The sequence below is a fragment of the Schistocerca piceifrons genome, chromosome 3 (genome assembly GCF_021461385.2).
Source record: "Schistocerca piceifrons isolate TAMUIC-IGC-003096 chromosome 3, iqSchPice1.1, whole genome shotgun sequence".
In the NCBI taxonomy this organism is placed as follows: domain Eukaryota; kingdom Metazoa; phylum Arthropoda; class Insecta; order Orthoptera; family Acrididae; genus Schistocerca; species Schistocerca piceifrons.
Window position 1 is genome coordinate 51,979,748 of NC_060140.1, and position 19,347 is coordinate 51,999,094.

General features: G+C 41.2%; 1 protein-coding gene across 1 annotated transcript in view; it reads left to right on the forward strand.

Moving 5' to 3' along the window:
- The window catches only part of LOC124788380, a 381,270-nt gene that overhangs the window by 339,428 nt on the left and 22,495 nt on the right, over positions 1-19,347 (forward strand). The window lies entirely within an intron of this gene.

The following is a 19,347-nucleotide window of genomic DNA, read 5'->3' on the forward strand; positions in this document are numbered from 1 at the left end:
TGTGTTAGAAACGGCCCATAAACTACACAAGGAACAGTCATGTCCAAACTGACAAAAGTAACTGCAAATATTCTATAGGCTTCAGTATTACGATATCTGCGTGTTCCATTTTCCCATTTTGATGACTTAAATCCTTCTTTGTACAATGTAATAAGTTTAGTGTTGTCTTTATGGTTCACACAGGAGCAATATATAAGAGGTTGCAGTGTATTCCTAGTTTCCTCACTTTATATTTCCTCACTTCATACTGGTTCTTGAAACTTTGTAAGTAAGCTTCCACAAAATAGTTGGTCTTCAAGAGTCTACTGGTTCAAGTTCTCAGCATCTCCATGATACTTTCTTATTATTAAACCAAACCTGTGACCATTAATGCTGCAATTCTTTGTACACATTCCTTATCCCCTATTTCACCTATTTCGTCTGGGTTCCACACACTTGAACAATATTGTTGGGTGGGTTGCATGAGCATTTTTTTTCTTGTCTCCATTACATTTTTCCACTATGCTACCAATTAACTGAAGTGTGTCACCTGCATTACACACAAATCAATCTTAGTGACCTTTCCACTTCATATACCTACAAATTGTTACACCTGGCAATTTGTGCAAGTAGACCAATTCAAATTGTGACTGATATTGCAGTCATAGGATACATGTTTTTTTTTATTTTATTTTTTTTATTTGGGATGTACATGATTTTGTACTTCTGAACATTTAAAGCAAGTTGCCAGGATTTTCAGCACTTCAAAATCTTATGAAGATCTGGCTGAATATTAGTGCACATTTTCTCAGAGATAATGTCATTATAGGTAACTGATCCTCTGATACTGCCTGCCAGCCATTAGTGTGCAATATGAACAGCAAGGGCCCCTACACACTTTTCTGGTACATGTCAGAAGTAATTTCTCCATCCACGGGAATATGCTATGTCCTCCATACCTAGAAATCTTCAGTCCAGTCACAAATATCATTTGACAGCATATATGATTATACTTGCATTAATAAGGTTCGGTTTGGTACTGAGTCAATTATTTCTGGATGTGTATAAATACTGCATCCACTTCACTGCCATGATCTATGGTTTTTAGGGTGTCATGTAATATGTAATAAAAGTGGAAGTTTGGTTTTGTATAACTAGTGTTTTCAGAATCCGTTCTGTCCAAGATACTTCATTATGTTTGAGCTCAAAATTTCTTCCAAGGTTCTATTATTGATGGGCATCCAAGATATTGAATGCTAATTTTCTGGATTACTCTGCTACCCTTCTCATAGACAGGCGAGAGCTCTGCTTGCTTCCAACTAGTCCATGCAGTTCCTTGTTCACAGGATACACAGTTTATTATGCTTAAAAGAGGGGCTAACCCAGACACAAATTCCATGTAAAATCTGATATTTTATTAGGCCTTGTACCTTTATTCAGTTTTAGTGATTTCATATGTTTCTCAGTAATATCTACATTGCTCATCTTTGCAGTAGTGTGAGGATTAAACTGCACCAGTATCCCCAGATTTTCCTTTGGAAAGGAAAATTTGTAAATAGAGTTCAGCCTACCTTCTTTGGTTTTTCTATCCTCAGTGTCATTTCCTGTGTCAAACCATGAGTGTCTGGACACTGAGATTAGGCCAGTGATAGCCTTCAAATATTGTCATAATATCTTGGGCTTATGCGAGATCTCTCAGTAATGCAGTAAACTCCCGTTTACTAAAATGATCAGGATGGCAGCCGATTTGGATCATGAAAATTTCGGATAACCCAAAGTCCACCTGTTTCCATGCATGAAACACCCCGAATTGCATCAATACTGTGAAATATGATCGTAAAATATGAGTAGGGTATATAGAACATTATTGATGTGGTTGTGAATAAGCCTGCATGTTTTTGGCAGAAAAAATTGTGTTGATGTGTTAAAAAGGTGCTAAAGTATGATTAATAACTCAAAGTTTTTAAATGCTGAATAACAAAGCTCATTTATTTTGCGCTGTTACAGAAAAAATCCACCTTATTTGGCAGCAGCAAAAAATAGGAGTTTTAATTTTATTTCCTACTCTTTTGAATAAAAAATAAACTTCTGTACAAAATTATGAAACAGATCTAGAGATTACTCAAAGGAACGAAAAGTTTGTGTGGAGGAATTTTAAAGCGGAGGAAAAAAAAAAAAAAAAACTTTTAACTTACAGACATTGAAGTTCTAGGACACTTTATTAGAATTTGTTTAATGGTAAAAAAGTCTGTAACGGTTTTTTGTTTTTTGGCTTGAGAAACTTTTTTTGTGGCAATATATCTCCAACATTGCAAACAAACAATTTCGGGATAAGTCGCACCTCCTCCTGTTGGTATGAGATACTACAGGGTAGTTCGGATAGCTTCATAACTGCTTCATCATCAGAGACATATTCTAGTGACGCTTTCTGATTGGTCACAATATGGATGATTTCTTCCTCAGTCAAATCAAAGAAGTCGTTTTCGATCCACTTTTCAGCGTCTTCTAAGTTTGCATCTTCACAACCAGGTAGCTTCTCCAGTAAATTCACCAAAGTTACATCATTCTCATTTGTTTCTGGCATCTCAGCTTGAGTTTCGGTGTTGCTTCCTTTTTCCCACCACTCATGAGGTCCCTTATGATCTAAGAGTTTTTTCCATGGCTAACAAGAGGAATTGGAGGAATTTGATTCCAAGCTTTCAATGAATGACACTTAAAACATCGATTTTTTTAAGAGCTTGCGCAAAATCTTCTTCAGCATCAATCTGACCGATTAAGTATTCCAACAGCTTGCATCAGTAATGTTTTTTCATCATCTCAATTTATTTATTTGTTCAACTGGTTGACATAGAGATGTGACGTTTGGTGGGAGATACAAAACTTTGATATCCCCATCTTGAAGATCATCTGGGTGAAAAGGAGCACAGTCCCTCAAGAAGTAATGCTTTTCAAGGAAGTCCATTTTCTTCCATGTATTTTTCTACAATTGGAACAAACTCTGCCTGGAACAACTCTTTGAAGAAGGCACCATTCATCCATGCCTTAGACTGATTAGTGTACGACAATGGCAAAGGTTTATCAGCTGGTTCCTGTCTAAATGCACTCGGTGTTTTGGATTTACCAATTAAAGTAAGGCACAGTTTATGATTGCCAGTGGCATTACTGCATGTCAGGACAGTGACTCTTTCTTTGCTTTTTTTTTTTTTATGCCGCTCTTTCTTGTTTAGAGGCAAGGGCTTTTGTGGGCAACATTTTGTAAGTCAACCCAGTTTCATCACAGTTGTAAAGTTGATCACCAGTATAACCTCCTGTGTCAATGATTGTGTGCAGTTTCTTCTTAAAATCAGCAATAGCAGCTTCATCCCCGGATAATGATTCGCCGCTGATGGCAGTTTCACGAATGCCATGCTGCTGCTTGAACTGATCCAGCCAGCCATCACTTCCGAGGAATTCTTGCTCCTTTCCTTCAATCAACTCATAAAATGTCATCGCTTTTTGATGAAGTAGAGGACTTGAAACTGGCACAACTTTGTCGCTTATTTGTTTGTGCTAAAAATAAGGCCTCTTCTAACTGAGGATATGCACGTTTTCTAATTATTTTTTGAGATTTCACTGCACTGACTGGCACTTGGATGGAACAAAATTTTCCAATTTCTGATCGATTTGTCTTCCAATCAGTAATCGCACTTCTACCAACATTCAAATTGGCAGCAACTTTCGCGGGTGGTTCATCAGCCTCAACTCTCTGCAAAGCACGAAGCTTTTCTTCCAACGAGATCACATTCTTTTTTCGATTTGCACCTGTCGTCAAATTAGCATTTTTTCACTGACGATATTTTTTTGTTTTTTGGCCACTTTTGTCTCCGGACATTTTAATGCATGTAGCACAAGCGTGAAATGTTAGATCAAAAACACACAGATGCATGACTTGACAACACTCGAGAAGCACTAGACAAAGCTTTTGACTTTTGAACAAGACTGTGGCAGCCATTGAATGAAGACATTTGATACATCTATCACCTCTCCCCTGTCCTACTCTAGCCCACACACAACACAGCCATGCATTGTACATTCACTGTTAAATTGTTAAACTCTCGGCGTCATCTGACGTACCCACAGGCGGAAAGTGTTTGGGGGCGCATACTCATTGTTGGTTTTAACAGGGCTACGTTGTGCAGCATAGAACAGTACTGTATGTACTGTATTTCCAAGGAGATCCAATAGATGGCAATGGCATGAAACCATGCAATATGGACAAGAAACATGCTAAAAATTCAACCAACACATGCACGAATTGACGACACTCGGACTTTTGACATGTGCCAGTGCACTGATTAGCAGTAGACTGCCAACAAACACCAGCAAATGCGTGGCTCCAGATGCAGATAAGTTGAAACTTGTCATGTGTCAGTCTAGCTAGCAGCGTGATGCATCAGACAGTGCCAAAGTAAGCTGCGAAAATCAGAAAAATTTGTTCGGATAAAGCAAATTACAGATAAACGTGATTCGTATAAACAGGAGTTTACTGTATTTTGTTATGGTAGTCATTGAAGTCACCTTTCTCTCAATATTGCTATGCTTTGTTTTACATCTGTTAAGCAATAGTCTCTGTATCTTAAAGATACTATTTACACTGAAGGGCTCCAGCCATCACAATCTGTTCTTCTTGGTAGTTATTTGTTCAGTGCATGGTCAAATTTTCTTCTAAACTAAAGCTGCAATTCCTCTATATTCTCATGCCCAGTGCTGTATGTTTCAACTTCCTTCTTGAAAAATTTGGAAATTCGCTTCCTGCTCGGTGGATTTGACTTATGCCCATTAACCTACCCATTCAATATACTTGCACGCTTAGATCAGGGTTTCCCAGACTGTCTTCTGTGAAACACTGGTGTTCCACGGGAAGTCAGTAAATGCTCCACAAAAAAACTATTAATAACATGGCAGTGTTTTCTTGACCTTATGACAGTACCAATTATCTTTTTTAAAGTTTCTTGATAATTTTTGTGTTATTTGTTATGATATAAAATTGAAGTACTCACTGAATAAAATGAGTTTATCTCATTTTCAAACACTTTATTAACTTTGAAAATAAATAAGGTGTTCCATCAAAGAATCAGGATTCTCAAAATGTTCCTCTGAGCTCTGAGCACTATGGGACTTAACTTCAAAATGTTCCATTAGAAGAAAAGTTTGGGAACCTCTGACTTAGATTTAACCCAAAAATCTCACCGCCTTCAGTTCTGGGCTTTAACTAGTTTTCTATACCTTACTATAGCTTTTTAGGAATGTTAAAAATTCTGGTTCTTTGTTGTGAATGCTTAGCATCTGATATTAGATTTTGGTAGTCTCATTGGTGAGAGGTTCTTATATTTTCTAACACTAATACTCTGTTGTCTCCAGCAGCTATAATGTATTTGATCTTGATGGAGAACCATCTACTTCGAAAGGGGGGCAGGCCTTATGTGCACCCCAGAGAGTCAGCTACTTGGGTAGCAGTACATGATGTAGTGCACCACTAGCCACTTATGGGGACCCTACAGTTCTCAAGCATATGGCACAAGTGTAGGCCATCACAGCCTACACATAATGCACATATTACTTCAGGAAGTGATATAACACATATATTACTGAGACAAATACACTGGGTATAAGGATTGGTAAAAGTTAGTGCATTAGTGTGTTTTGCATTTGGATCAAAAAGGCATATGTAGAGTTGTTGTTGTTGTTGTGGTCTTCAGTCCTGAGACTGGTTTGATGCAGCTCTCCATGCTACTCTATCCTGTGCAAGCTTTTTCATCTCCCAGTACTTACTGCAACCTACATCCTTCTGAATCTGCTTAGTGTATTCATCTCTTGGTCTCCCTCTACGATTTTTACCCTCCACGCTGCCCTCCAATACTAAATTGGTGATCTCTTGATGCCTCAGAACATGTCCTACCAACCGATCCCTTCTTCTCGTCAAGTTGTGCCACAAACTTCTCTTCTCGCCAATCCTATTCAATACTTCCTCATTAGTTATGTGATCTACCCATCTAATCTTCAGCATTCTTCTGTAGCACCACATTTCGAAAGCTTCTATTCTCTTTTTGTCCAAACTAGTTATTGTCCATGTTTCACTTCCATACATGGCTACACTCCATACAAATACTTTCAGAAACGACTTCCTGACATTTAAATCTATACTCGATGTTAACAAATTTCTCTTCTTCAGAAACGCTTTCCTTGCCATTGCCAGCCTACATTTTATATCCTCTCTACTTCGACCATCATCAGTTATTTTGCTCCCCAAATAGCGAAACTCCTTTACTACTTTAAGTGCCTCATTTCCTAATCTAATCCCCTCAGCATCACCCGACTTAATTAGACTACATTCCATTATCCTTGTTTTGCTTTTGTTGATGTTCATCTTATATCCTCCTTTCAAGACACTGTCCATTCCATTCAACTGCTCTTCCAAGTCCTTTGCTGTCTCTGACAGAATTACAATGTCATCGGCGAACCTCAAAGTTTTTATTTCTTCTCCATGAATTTTAATACCTACTCCTAATTTTTCTTTTGTTTCCTTTACTGCTTGCTCAATATACAGATTGAACAACATCGGGGAGAGGCTACAACCCTGTCTTACTCCCTTCCCAACCACTGCTTCCCTTTCATGTCCCTCGACTCTTATAACTGCCATCTGGTTTATGTACAAATTGTAAATAGCCTTTCGCTCCCTGTATTTTACCCCTGCCACCTTTAGAATTTGAAAGAGAGTATTCCAGTCAACATTGTCAAAAGCTTTCTCTAAGTCTACAAATGCTAGAAACGTAGGTTTGCCTTTCCTTAATCTTTCTTCTAAGATAAGTCGTAAGGTCAGTATTGCCTCACGTGTTCCAGTGTTTCTACGGAATCCAAACTGATCTTCCCCGAGGTTGGCTTCTACTAGTTTTTCCATTCGTCTGTAAAGAATTCGTGTTAGTATTTTGCAGCTGTGACTTATTAAGCATATAGTTCGGTAATTTTCACATCTGTCAACACGTGCTTTCTTTGGGACTGGAATTATTATATTCTTCTTGAAGTTTGAGGGTATTTCGCCTGTTTCATACATCTTGCTCACCAGATGGTAGAGTTTTGTCAGGACTGGCTCTCCCACGGCTGTCAGTAGTTCCAATGGAATGTTGTCTACTCCGGGGGCCTTGTTTCGACTCAGGTCTTTCAGTGCTCTGTCAAATTCTTCACGCAGTATCATATCTCCCATTTCATCTTCATCTACATCCTCTTCCATTTCCATAATATTGTCCTCAAGTACATCGCCCTTGTATAGACCCTCTATATACTCCTTCCACCTTTCTGCTTTCCCTTCTTTGCTTAGAACTGGGTTTCCATCTGAGCTCTTGATATTCATACAAGTCGTTCTCTTATCTCCAAAGGTCTCTTTAATTTTCCTGTAGGCAGTATCTATCTTACCCCTAGTGAGATAGGCCTCTACATCCTTACATTTGTCCCCTAGCCATCCCTGCTTAGCCATTTTGCAGTTCCTGTCGATCTCATTTTTGAGACGTTTGTATTCCTTTTTGCCTGTTTCACTTACTGCATTTTTATATTTTCTCCTTTCATCAATTAAATTCAGTATTTCTTCTGTTACCCAAGGATTTCTACTAGCCCTCGTCTTTTTACCTACTTGATCCTCTGCTGCCTTCACTACTTCATCCCTCAAAGCTACCCATTCTTCTTCTAGTGTATTTATTTCCCCCATTCCTGTCAATTGCTCCCTTATGCTCTCCCTGAATCTCTGTACAACCTCTGGTTCTTTTAGTTTATCCAGGTCCCATCTCCTTAAATTCCCACCTTTTTGCAGTTTCTTCAGTTTTAATCTACAGGTCATAACCAATAGATTGTGGTCAGAGTCGACATCTGCCCCTGGAAATGTCTTACAATTTAAAACCTGGTTCCTAAATCTCTGTCTTACCATTATATAATCTATCTGATACCTTTTAGTATCTCCAGGGTTCTTCCATGTATACAACCTTCTTTCATGATTCTTAAAGCAAGTGTTAGTTATGATTATGTTGTGCTCTGTGCAAAATTCGACCAGGCGGCTTCCTCTTTCATTTCTGTCCCCCAATCCATAATCACCTACTATGTTTCCTTCTCTCCCTTTTCCTACACTCGAATTCCAGTCACCCATGACTATTAAATTTTCGTCTACCTTCACAATCTGAATAATTTCTTTTATTTCATCATACATTTCTTCAATTTCTTCGTCATCTGCAGAGCTAGTTGGCATATAAACTTGTACTACTGTAGTAGGTGTGGGCTTCGTATCTATCTTGGCCTCAATAATGCGTTCACTATGCTGTTTGTAGTAGCTTACCCGCATTCCTATTTTCCTATTCATTATTAAACCTACTCCTGCATTACCCCTATTTGATTTGGTGTTTATAACCCTGTAGTCACCTGACCAGAAGTCTTGTTCCTCCTGCCACCGAACTTCACTAATTCCCACTATATCTAACTTCAACCTATCCATTTCCCTTTTTAAATTTTCTAACCTACCTGCCCGATTAAGGGATCTGACATTCCACGCTCTGATCCGTAGAATGCCAGTTTTCTTTCTCCCGATAACGACATCCTCTTGAGTAGTCCCCGCCCGGAGATCCGAATGGGGGACTATTTTACCTCCGGAATATTTTACCCAAGAGGACGCCATCATCATGTAATCATACAGTAAAGCTGCATGCCCTCGGGAAAAATTACGGCTGTAGTTTCCCCTTGCTTTCAGCCGTTCGCAGTACCAGCACAGCAAGGCCGTTTTGGTTATTGTTACAAGGCCAGATCAGTCAATCATCCAGACTGTTGCCCTTGCAACTACTGAAAAGGCTGCTGCCCCTCTTCAGGAACCACACGTTTGTCTGGCCTCTCATAGATACCCCTCCGTTGTGGTTGCACCTACGGTACAGCTATCTGTATCGCTGAGGCACGCAAGCCTCCCCACCAACGGCAAGGTCCATGGTTCATGGGGGGGGCATATGTAGAGATGTTGGACAAAATATGGAAACACCATGAGAAATGCATGTTGGAGATAAATGCAGGTTGCACTGTTGTATCTGATCATGAACATCGCATGTGCTATGTCCTCTCTGATACCGTGTGCCGCGGAATTTGAATCCGCACCAGACATCATGGACGTTGAAGACCCATAGAGGTCTCTGCACAATCGTGCCGTAAACTGTAAAGGCGCGCGCCTCCTGGCCTGCTTTTAGTGAGAGGGCACCACAGTGGAACAAGTGGCCCCAGCGGCCAATAGCGGCACCCCTGATAGCGTACTGAAGTGCCTGCCTCACGCTCAGCCAGCCAGTCTAATCTTGCGTACATCGGTTTACACCTCGCTTCGCGCTAGACACCTCACTTCCTTGTTCTGTGTATGAGTAGACGTGTTTGTTTCCTTGTGACTCCATTGTTTGATCTTGTTGTACTCATTCTGTCCTTCATTGGTCGTGTCCGTCCTCTCCCGTTGTGTTGTTGTTCACGGGCCTCTCCATGGGTCCCGCCGTGTTTCCGTCATTGCTACCCCGTGAACGTCCTGGTCCCAGTTACAACATTTTGGTGATGAGGTAAACATTGATCTTTGTTGGTATGGAGACGAAGTTGGTCTGCCTGCTGGAGCAACAGCTGCAGCTCATGCAGCAGCAGTAGCTCCAGTTAGACATCTTACAAAAGTCTCTGCGGTTGCTAACGGACAAAGTCGATGCCCGGGACGTGTTACCGCACCAGCTTCAGAGTCCTTGGGTGTCCGATGCTTTCCCGCATCTGCCGGCATTTTCACCCTTTGATGACACTAAAGAGGACTGGGAAACATACTTACATGAGATGCCCACCAGGTGGTCATCCCTCCGGAATTGCGGCTTCGGGTGCTCAGTTTGTTACACTGCGGGCACTGAGGTATGTCCCGTATGAAAGTTTTGGCTCGCTGGCATGTGTATTGGCCTGGCATCGATGGCGATATTGAGCGCATGGTCCATGGGTGTACTGTCTGTGTGCGTCACCAGGCAAGCCCCCCTCAGTCGTTTGCACCCTGGCCTGTGCCTCGCCGGCCCTGGGATCGCATCCATATCGATTTTGCGGGCCCGTTTTTGGGGTCCATGTGGTTACTCATCGTTGATGCCTACTCCAAATACCCATATGTTGTCCATATGGCATCCACCACTATGGAGGCTACACTCACAGCCCTGGTCCAGGTTCTCACCATTGAGGGCCTGCCACACACGTTGGTCTCCGATAATGGTCCCCAATTCACAGCATCCTGCTTCCACGACTTCTGTCAGGCCAACAGTATCAAACATATCCGTAGCCCCCCTTTCCACCCTTCGTCCAGTGGCAAGGTGGAGAGGCTTGTCCGCACTTTTAAACACCAGTTGACTAAGGCGGTCGACACATCTCCAACCACGTTGGCCCTCACCCTGTTTTTGAGCACCTTTCACAGTACGCCAGTTGACGGATGCAGTCCAGCAGAGCTCCTTCATGGGCAACAGCTGCAGACCCTGCTCCATTTGCTGATGCCGTCCTCCTCCCGCCCCCCACTCCTGGCCCTCCCGGCAGTATGCCCCTGGCACGGCCGTGTGGGCCCGCAAGTACGGGCGCAAGGTGGGTTGGACACCTGCGACAGTCGTTGCGGCCCATGGGCGGCGTGTGACGTCGGTGCAGACGTTGAAAGGGTTGGAGCACCGCCATCATAATCAGCTCCGCCCTTGTGCTGCCATGGGACTTGAGCCGTTGCCTCTTTCCCTACCTCCTTCAGGTATGGATGTGGTCCTCGAGTCACTGTCCCAGTCCTTGGTAGCCGTTTGCCCGCGGGTCTGCCACCAGCCCTCTCCTTCTCCGCCTCCGGGTGGATCAGCGGCTCCCTCCGCTGCCCTGGACTCTGGATCGGCTGTCATGGATACCTCGGCCATCCCTTCTTCCCTGCCAATTGCGGTTGATATGCCCAGTTCCTCTTCACACTGCCACCTACATCGGCACCGTGCGAGGCGTTTCCGCCCCTACTTGCAAGTTTCAGGGGGGAGGGATCTGGTACCGGTCACCGCAGAATTTGAATCCGCTCCAGACATCATGGATGTCAAAGATCCATAGAGGTCTCTGCACCATCGCGCCATTAGCTGTGGCGGCGCACGCTTCCTGGCCTGCTTTTAGTGTGAGGGCACCACAGTGGAATACGTGGTCCCAGCAGCCAACAGCAGCGCGACCGATAGCGTACTTAAGCACCTGCCTTGCACTCAGTCAGCTAGTCTAATCTCCCACCGCGCTTCCATCATTGTTACCCCGTGACCGTCCTGGTCACAGCTACAACACCTTCAATACATTGAAAGTGCCAATTGTGGTCAGAACAGTGTTTTGGGTAGTGTGAGTGCATTCTGTCAGAGCTAAGTGACTTTGAATGTGGAAAAATTGTAGGTGCTCATATGGTGGGTGTTTCCGTAATCAAGATAGTCGATGTGTTTGGTGTTTCAAGAGGCACTGCGTAGAAGATTTATATCACATACAGGGAAAGTGTTAAGTCTCAAAGCATCCAAAAATGTGTCTTGAGTGATAGTGACAGGTGATCAGTGAAAGGGATTGCGACATGAAATAAGAAGACAGTTGCAAATGTCACTGCAGAACCAAATGTCATACTCATAAACACTCATTCCAAAACCATTCATGAGTGATGTAAATGCCTGTTACAGGAAAATATGTTGCTGAAGCCATGAGACCTGGATATGGAGCTGTGGAAGAAGATCATTCAGTCATGTGAGTCTTGTTGCACAGTGTTTCCAACTGCTGGCCGAGTTCAGTAATGATTTGGGCTGCCATATCATGGTATTCTATGGGCCCGGTAGTTACTGTACTCTGCAAGGTCGCATTACTGCCAAGGATTATGTGACCTTTCTAGCTGATCAGGTCTGTCCCATGGCTCAGTGCCTGTTCTCCAATAATGATGCTGTGTTCTAAGATGATAGGGCCCCTGTTCACACAGCTTGCATCAACCAGGACTGGTTTTGTGAGCACTGAGATGAACTGTCATATGTCCTCTGGCCACCAGTCACTAGATCTCAATGTTATTGAGCCTTTGTGGTCAACTTTTGGGAGAATGGTTCTCAATTGCTGTCCATCTCCATAATTGTTACCTGAGCTTGCCACTATTTTCCTGTAATAATGATATAAGATTCCCTTGGAAACCATACTGGACCTGTATTTATCCATTGTGAAACAACTGGAATCTATTTTGAGTGCCAACAGTTTTCCTACACCATACTAGGCATGGTAGTGTGTTGTGTTTTTGGTGTTTCCATACTTTTGTCCACCCCTTGTGTGTTTGGCCCTAGAGGACAATTTAATTGCTTCATTTGTTATAAATATGTACTGGATTAGGTTGAGAATATTATGATCTGTGGCTATGAAACATAGTGCATAATGTTCCATTTGCTTCATCATTTAGTGGAATACCTGATGAAAATGATTACTATGATATTGCAAAGACGGTCTGCCATGTTGCAGTGCCTTCAGTGTAAAGATAGGCAGGTTGCAGTGTTGTGCTGTCAAAAGCAATTATGATTCACACAATCAGCAATTAACTGTTATCATTGTAATGGTTCTTGCTCTATACTTCATTTGCACCTTTAAAAGACGGAATGGGCTCAGTTCAGTCAAATTGAGCAAGAGAGATACAATCAATATTGATCAGATTGTTTCCTGCATGTACAGTACTTTTAGTGCAGATAGGGAGAGGGAGGGGGGGCGAGAGAGAGAGAGAGAGAGAGAGAGAGAGAGAGAGAGAGAGAGAGAGAGAGAGAGAGAGAGAGAGAGAGAGAGCACGCGTGTGGGCACGGGGAGGGGAGGGGGGGGGGGGGGGGGGGGGGTTCACACACATAGGAGGTATGCAAACACCTATCATAACACTTGTGATTGTTTAAAATGTTTATGTTGGTTTTCAGTATTGATGGAATGGTGAAGATAGCACTCATCATGAATACTTTCTTGTTGTCTGAAAAATCATCCACGTGTCTTACTAGTAATAGGAAGAGGGGACTACTGTTTACTATAATTAAAATGAAGTGCTATGAGTTGCATAAAGCAAGTATCACAGGGGTATACTACAATATATTTAAAGGGCATAGTGTTCTTTCTAAACTGAAAAGTATTCTTACTGCGGATGTGGATGTAACTGTAATGAATTGTATGAGAAACACAATAAGGATACAGTTGATGAATGGCACATCCACAAAAAAATTAAGTGATTTTTCTAAATGGTCTATAATGTCACTTAATAAAAAAAATATGAATAAGCAGGATATAACTTAATGATAAACAATAGTATGTGAGCAAAACAAAAAGTTCAAAACTGCTGTTTGTGTGCACAGATAGAAAGTTGAATTACAAGTTGAATTGGAAGTAATATACTGTGGCATTGTGGATCTCTCTCTCCCTCCCCCCACCCCCTCTCCCTCTCCCCCTCTTTCTGTTTGTGTATGTTTAAGTAAATTCTTTGCACAGTTAATGTTTTCCACTTACACAACATGATTGCTCAGAATAATATCCCATAGAACACCAATGAAATACAGTAAGAGAGATGTGCCCCTAGAATCTTGTCAGCAGTTTGCAGTAGAGAACCAGTTATCAGCAGAGTTCATATTCCAGAATAGCCTTTCACATACACCCTCCCTTTTTTGGTGTAACAGCAGGGTGCAGTTTTAGTGCCGGTTAAAACTTGGCATGTTAACACTGACAGTCTTTTGATACTAGCAGAGATGCAATCTATACATGTTGCCATGTCCAGCTAAAACATTCTTGTGTTGAGAAACGCTGTTGCAACATGGCCAAGACTTCAGTTATTATGCTATCATAAGTACTTTATGTTATGATACAGCAGTGCACCCAAAAGATATGAATGTAATAGACACTGGATGAGGAGTTTTTTTCTTTTCTATATGAATTAACAGCAGTAATCTGTCAGACTTACAGCCAAATGTATAAAGTGGTTAATCTTAGATCAGCACAAAAAATGAACTTGGAAATCTGTATTGTATAAACTAATCTCAGATTATTCCACAATTAACTAAAATCAGTTTTGACTAGTAAAATTTCACAGATAAAGTCAAGTTAAACTACAATGATAGTTCACAACCTGTTGGCACTTTAATTATGGATTTTGTTTTGGCAGATAGAAGCTGAAAATTGTAAATAATAAAGAAGTTGTCATTAACATTCCAATACAACTGAAGGTCTAAATAATTTGATCTGTAATATGAGGGTAAAAACTATATTAGTGAGGTAGGTAATGACTCATATAATTGCTCCCATAAGAATTCTTGAATACAACTTGTAATTTATGCCAAAGTATTTTAAGGTATTACATAGACACTTAGTGCCCAAGTAAGAAAGGAAAATTTCAGCTATTAGCAGTGAACAGTTGTTAGCATCCAACTTAGTAAATGAATCGACTTCATTTACTTCCAGTACGATGGACGTGGAAGAATTATGGGCAAATTTTAAACCTGTTGTAAATCACGGATTGGAGAAGTATGTGCCAAAAAAGTGGGTTACGGATGGAAAAGACCCACTGTGGTTTCACAGCGCAATTCGGAGAATGCTCAGGAAGCAAATACAGTTGCACTCATGGTACAAGAAAGATCGGGAGAATGAGGACAGGCAAAAGTTAGTAGAGATTCATGCTGCTGTAAAAAGAGCAATGCACAAAGCATACAACCACTACCACCGTCATACCTTAGCAAAAGATTTTGCTGAAAATCCAAGGAAATTCTGGTCTTAGGTAAAATCGGTAAGGGGGTTGAAGGCTTCCATCCAGTCACTCACTGATCAGTCTGGCCTGGCAACGAAAGTTGAAATTTTAAATTTAGCATTTGAGAAATCTTTCACGCAGGAGGATAGTACAAACATACCACCGTTTGAGTCTCGTACAGATTCCCATATGGAGGACATAGTGATAGACATCCCTGGGGTTGTGAAGCAGCTGAAAGGGTTGGAAATAAATAAATCACCAGGTCCTGATGGGATTCCAATTCGGTTTTACAGAGAGTACTCTAATGCATTGGCTCCTTACTTAGCTTGCATTTATCGCAAATCTCTTGCACAACGCAAAGTTCCGAGCGACTGGAAAAAAGAGCAGGTGACGCCTGTTTATAAGAAGGGTAGAAGGACGGATCCTCAAAATTACAGACCAATATCCTTAACATGTTGCAGGATTCTCAAACATATTCTCAGTTTGAATATAATGAATTTCCTTGAGACAGAGAAGTTGCTGTCCATGCATCAGCACGGCTTTAGAAAGCATCGCTCCTGCGAAACACAACTCGCCCTTTTTCCACATGATATCTTGTGAATCATGGATGAAGGGCATCAGACGGATGCCATATACCTTGACTTCCGGAGAGCATTTGACTCGCTGCCCCACTGCAGACTCCTAACTTAGGTACGAGCATATGGGATTGGTTCCCAAATATGTGAGTGGCTCGAAGACTTCTTAAGTAATAGATCCCAGTGCGTTGTCCTCGATGGTGAGTGTTCATCGGAGGTGAGGGTATCATCTGGAGTGCCCCAGGGAAGTGTGGTAGGTCAACTGTTGTTTTATATCTACATAAATGATCTTTCGGATAGGGTGGATAGCAATGTGCAGCTGTTTGCTGATGACGCTGTGGTGTACTGGAAGGTGTAGTCATTGAGTGACTGTAGGAGGATACAAGAATACTTGGACAGGATTTGTGATTTGTGTAAAGAATGGCAGCTAACTCTAAATATAGATACATGTAAATTAATGCAGATGAATAGGAAAAAGAATCCCGTAATGTTTGAATACTCCATTAGTAGTGCAGCTCTTGACACAGTCACATCGATTAATATTTGGGCGTAACATTGCAGAGCAATATGAAGTGGGACAAGCATGTAATGGCAGTTGTGATCTTCGGTTCATTGGTAGAATTTTGGGAAGATGTGGTTCATCTGTAAAGGAGACCGCTTATAAAACACTAATACGACCTATTCTTGAGTACTGCTTGAGCGTTTGGGATCCCTATCAGGTCGGATTGAGGGAGGACATAGAAGCAATTCAGAGGTGGGCTGCTAGATTTGTTACTGGTAGGTTTAATCATCACGTGAGTGTTATGGAAATGCTTCAGGAACTCGGGTGGGAATCTCTCGAGGAAAGGAGGTGTTCTTTTCGTGAACCGCTACTGAGGAAATTTAGAGAACCACCATTTGAGGCTGATTGCAGTACAATTTTACTGCTGCCAACTTATATTTCACGGAAAGACTACGAAGATAAGATAAGAGAGATTAGGGCTCGTACAGAGTCATATAGGCAGTCATTTTTCCCTCGTTCTGTTTGGGAGTGCAACAGGGAGAGAACATGCTAGTTGTGGTACGAGGTACCCTCCACCATGCACTTTATGGTGGATTTCGGAGTATTTATGTAGATGTAGATATAGGTATGGAGTGTGACAGCAGCAAGTAATGACTGAACACTTCTTAAAAAATGCTCTTAAGACAAGAGTAGCAGTAGCTGCATCATTCATATTAAATTTTGAACTCTGAACACATTATTAAATTGATATCAGAGCTGTGCATGCACTGATGAACAGAAATAGCAAGCATGTGAATGAACAAGTTCAATTATATTAATTGGCTGATTCCTAACTTAAACTATGTCTCAGTGTTTACACACTGGATTGTAATTTTTGAAGTATGAGGGTGGAATTTAGATCAGTTCCAAGACTTCTCAGTTTTATAAATTGCTTCTTTCTTATCCAGCAATGTTTGTTAATGTGCAAAATGCAGAATTGCATTGTGATTTGAAATCCATGTTAAACTGTAGGACCCCAAATACTTGCATGGGTAAGCTCGTTCAAAGGTATGAGGAACAACACCTCTAAAAGGACCATACCAGTAAATCACTGTCATGGTCAAACCGCCTTCAGGTTGATGACAGACACTGAAAGTTTATACCTACGTGAAAAGTTTCTTTAATACTGAATAGTAATGGTTTTAAAACCTGTGAACTATTGTAACTTTCGCCCACACAGAAAGCTGCCTAAATCCATGGCCAACAATCTGTGTAATGTGTATGTCAAATAAGCCATGCCATCTAATGAGCAATGCTGGGTGGCCATGAATTATTAACTGCCAGAAAATTATTACGACAGCACTACATTTTAATTTCTCACATCTTGAATTTCCATTTGCTGTTTGATTAGCAGTTTGGGCCACCATGGGGAGTAGCATTCTATGTTCGAGAGCATTAAGTGCTGATAATTATATTGTTTCCTTTTGTTTACTCTATGAATATCTGCCTATTTCAATATTTTTCAGCTTAGAGAAGTTTTTTGAGGAAGTTTGAAAAGTTTCTTCTGCTTATTTTCCTCCATCTTCAAGCAAAAAACCTTCAATAATAAATGTTTTTATCTACCATATGTATGATTAATTTCTGCAGACTAAACTCAATCATCGTCTCAATAGTGGATTCAGGGGTGTCGCCAAGTGTCTCTCTTACTAATTCAGGTCAACATTGAACCTCATTGAGGTGATTCGAATTTAATGCTACACATCATAATGAATAAGTCAACCGAGTTCAGTTTTTGAACTGAAATTGAAATTGCTCTCCAGTCAGTGATTTTTATACAATGAGCCATAATAGTCTATTAATTGATCAAAGGAATGAAGATGCTGTGTCATTAGCTGCAGTCAAGTATATTGTTGGCAATAGCGCTGGGAACCAGTTTAGGTCCCAAGCTACCATACGTGTGTGTGTAAAGAATGCTACTGTTATAATATAATAAAAGACAGAATTCTGATACATCATGATAATATATCCCACTAGTAGTTTACTCCATAATGTTAAGTATTCATGATATCGGTCTTGAAACTTCCTGGTAGATTAAAACTGTGTGCTGGACAGAGACTTGAACTCAAGACCTTTGCCTTTCGTGGGCAAGTGCTCTACTGACTGAGCTATTGAAGCACAACTCACAACCTTTCCTCACAACTTCAATTCTGCCAGTACCTCATGTCCTACCTTCCAAACTTCACAGAAGCTCTTCTGCAAAACCTAAGACAAAATACTGGCAGAATTGTAGCTGTGAGGAGGAGTCATGAGTCATGCTTGGGTAGTTCATTTGGTAGAGCACATTCCCACAAAAGGCAAAAGTCCCGAGCTTGAGTCTTGGTTCAGCACACAGTTTTAATCGGCTAGGAAGTTTCGTATCAGCGCACACTCCGCTGCAGAACCTCATTCTGGAAACATCCTTCAAGCTGTGGCTAAGCCATGTCTGCACAGTATTCTTTCCTGCAGTAGTGCTAGTTCTGCAAGGTTCACAGAAGAGCTACTGTGAAGTTTGGAATGTAGGAGATGAGGCACTGGCAGAATTGAAGCTGTGAGGACAGGTCATGAGTTGTGCTTGGGTAGCTCAGTCGGTAGAGCACTTGCCCATGAAAGGCACAGGTCTCAAGTTGGAGTCTCGGTCCGGCACACAGGTTTAATCTTCCAGGAAGTTTCATATCAGTGCACACTCTGCTGCAGAGTGAAAATCTCATTTTGTTATATCAGTTTTGGTTTGATGCATGAATCATTCTCAATGTTTGTGGACTACTGAGGCACAGTCTGTTTAAACATATTCAGTGGCCTGTGTTATGGTCTCAGTCAAGATTTTGCCCACATTTTCTGAGAATATTTTTCTTTAGTAAAGATTGCAATATGAACACTAAGTAGCAACATGGGGAGAGTAAAAGACTTTCATATCCATTGGCATTACTACTGCTCCTAGACTACTAGATATGACTTACAAGTGGAGCATTTCTTAAACATCTTACTGCCATGATTTATTGGCATCTCATTCTGCATGTTCCCTTTCATTATGGTAGTAGTGTTATGCATTTACAGATATTGGGTCTCTGGTCAGGTACAAGTTAGATGCAGCAAGAGGTTGTAGATATCATCACCACCTCCTGAAGAATAATGTAACAACTGGATCCATTTTGAAAGAATGGAATGTTTATTATGGGGATCAGGGCTAAGTCATTATTAGCAGTCACTGCCCATTGCTCACACGTTGTTTGGTTAGGGGCTAAAATGCAATTAAAATGCCTAAAGCTTCTCAAACAACAGCTTGATTTTGAAAATCTGTCTCGGGTTTGTTCACTCATCTTTGTGAAGGGACATCTGTCTCAGATATGACACTGTGGAGACCAAAGTTGTTAGCTCGAAACTAATTCATTTATGACTGGAAAGACTACTGCTAGATGGTTTAAATTTCATCCAGGACTTTCCATGTTTTAACTATTTTACTTTTGTGTGGAGCCACACACATATAAAACTTTTTGGAAGATATAACTGCCATTTTA